The following is a 2,861-nucleotide window of genomic DNA, read 5'->3' as shown; positions in this document are numbered from 1 at the left end:
TTACAGGCGTGAGCCACCGCGGCCCACCAAAAAAAATTTTGTTTTAAATTAGCTGTACATGGTGGCTGGTGCCTATACTCCTAACTACTTGGGAGGCTGAGGCCAGAGGATTGCTGGAGCCCAGGAGACCGAGGCTGCAGTGAGCTGTGATCACACCACTGCACTCCAGCCTGGGTGATAGAGCAAGACCTTCTCTCTTAAAACAAAACAAAACAAACCGAAAAAAGTCAGGCACACTGGACGCACTCTGAGGCATCTGTCCCGGGTGGCAGGCACGCTGGACGTGCTCTGAGGCACCTGTCCCAGGTGGCAGGCATGCTGGACGCGCTCTGAGGCATCTGTCCTGGGTGGCAGGCACACTGGATGCCCTCTGAGGTGTGAGTCCCGGGTGCCAGGCACGCTGGATGTGCTCTGAGGCATCTGTCCCGGGTGGCAGGCATGCTGGACGTCCTCTGAGGCGTGTATCCCAGGTGGCAGGCATGCTGGACGCGCTCTGAGGCATCTGTCCCAGGTGGCAGGCACGCTGGACGCCCTCTGAGGCATGTGTCCCAGGTGGCAGGCACGCTGGACGCGCTCTGAGGCGTGTGTCCCGGGTGGCAGGCACGCTGGACGCCCTCTGAGGCTTGTGTCCCGCGTGCCAAGCACGCTGGACGTGCTCTGAGGCATCTGTCCTGGGTGGCAGGCACGCTGGACGCCCTCTGAGGCGTGTGTCCCAGGTGGCAGGCACGCTGGACGCACTCTGAGGCATCTGTCCCGGGTGACAGGCACACTGGACGCCCTCTGAGGCGTGTGTCCCGGGTGCCAGGCATGCTGGACATGCTCTGAGTTGTGTGTTGGACATGCCTCCCTCCTGCTGCGGGTCTCAGCTCCATCTCCACTTCCCACCCGGATCCAGAGCCGGAGCATCAGAAACTAATGCTTGGTCTGCAAGCTCCCCAACAGCCAACTGTGGGCCTCAGAAAACGTCTTCAAAATGACGTCCACTGACTTTTGTTCATTCGCAGCAAACCCCAGACCCTGGTCCTTCTCGCTTTCCCAAGCATCTGTGAAGTGGTTCAGGCTCTCCCAATGGGCTGTGAATCTTGGTCCTAGACGCAGTTGTGGTGGGTGGTGACGTGGGCGGCAGGTGACCGTCGCATCCTCTGCAGTTGTGGTGGGTGGTAACGTGATAGTTGGCTCTTCTCTACGCCCTACGGGGACTTCACTCCCGCCAGGCTCCCCAGGGTGGGGGGCGTGCTCACCACACGAGGGAGGGGCTGAAATGACAGTGGCATCTGTCGAGAGAACAGAGGCTGGGACGGACACCACTGGTTTCTCCATCGTGTGAATCATCATGGCAACAACAACAAAATTCTCCCGACACATTTTAGTACAAGAAGTGGTGGCATGGGGGTCACTGCCTCCTAACTGAGCTGCAGTCCCATCTGGGGAGAATTATGCCAGCCCGGTGTGCAGACCATCACTCCTCTCCACCTGACAGAACTGCCGTTAATCTCCAGCAGCTGCACATGTCGGGAGGCAGCCCCTTGGCTGCCATTGGCTGCATAAATTTGCAACCTGTCCGTGAACTGATGCGTAGCACTCCATGTAGGTGAAGCCGATTTGCAGTAAATCCAGATCAGCCATGTAATTTAGGGCCTGATGAATCCTTAAAGGGACATATGGGGAGTCTCTGACTTTGGAGGGGGTTCTCTGAGAAGATTTACTGTGCTCGGAGGGCCTGATCTCCACAGGTAAATACAAAATAGCTCCGGATCCCCCCTGAGATGCATTACAATTCTGTCATTAGAGCAGCCCTCCCTCAAAATACTCTGTCTGCAGTTTGTAGAGACATATTTCCCACACATGACTACAAACACCATCAATTAGCATCTTCTCTTACTGGTCCTTACATCTGAGAAACGCCTATGAAACAGCAAAATCTACACCCAGTGGCCTTGGTATACGGCTGTGTCTGCAGTTGCAGTTTTAACCGAAACCCACTTAAATAACGGAAGGAAATAACAGTTGGAGGAAGAGAAGCAGAGGAGAGGCCCAGAGGAAGGAAGGAAAACCTCCCAGCACAGAGACTGGCTCCTAGTGGAGATTTCCAACCCCACCCCCATCCCCCAATCAGAAGCAACGTTTGCAGATGAGCTGTTTGTCATGACGCTTAGAATTGGTGGGTTAAAAATAAGAATTATGTGGGTTAAAAACCACTCATTTGAACAGTGCATCATCTGGCTGCTTCTTTTTTCTCCTTTAAGTAAACGCAACTTGCTTTTGAGTTTAAAGAGTACAAGCTCTTGCAGAAATAGAGGGGACTCAGGCCTACTTAAAAATGAATTTTTAGGAAGTCATTCATGACAAGCAGACAACACGGTGCCTGCTATTTAAATGAGTTGGAAGTTGTTTTAGGATTGGAATGGGGGAAGGGAAGTTATATTCCAACAGTTTCAAGTAGTTTCTAATCTCTGCAAATACGGGTGTAAAGACTTCTCTGAAGGCTCCCCATAGAATGGGCCCCTGAGTACATACATATTTAGGAGGAGGTTTGAGCATTCACAGTGCTGTGGCTAGAGGTCACTCCGTTTTTGTGGGATAAAGGCTGGGCTGAGGGTAGAGTGTGGCAGTGTGTCCAGCAACTGGCTTCTGATAAATATGGCAATGATTTTGTGTTTCAGGTCAGCGTGGAAGGTGACTTCTGCCTACTGGCTGCCGAGTGGCAGAAGCCATGCTGGTCAGCTGGCCGGGTTGCACATTTCTGTCTCAGCACGGTTTGTGCGGAGGGACCTCCATCTGTCCCAGCACAATTTGTGCAGAGGGGTCTCCGTGCAACACCATCTGGAAGCACAATGTCTGGGTCGAAGCATAAGTGCATT

The sequence above is a fragment of the Pongo abelii genome, chromosome 11 (assembly GCF_028885655.2).
Source record: "Pongo abelii isolate AG06213 chromosome 11, NHGRI_mPonAbe1-v2.0_pri, whole genome shotgun sequence".
Lineage (NCBI taxonomy): Eukaryota > Metazoa > Chordata > Mammalia > Primates > Hominidae > Pongo > Pongo abelii.
Note: the sequence above shows the minus strand (reverse complement) of the source record.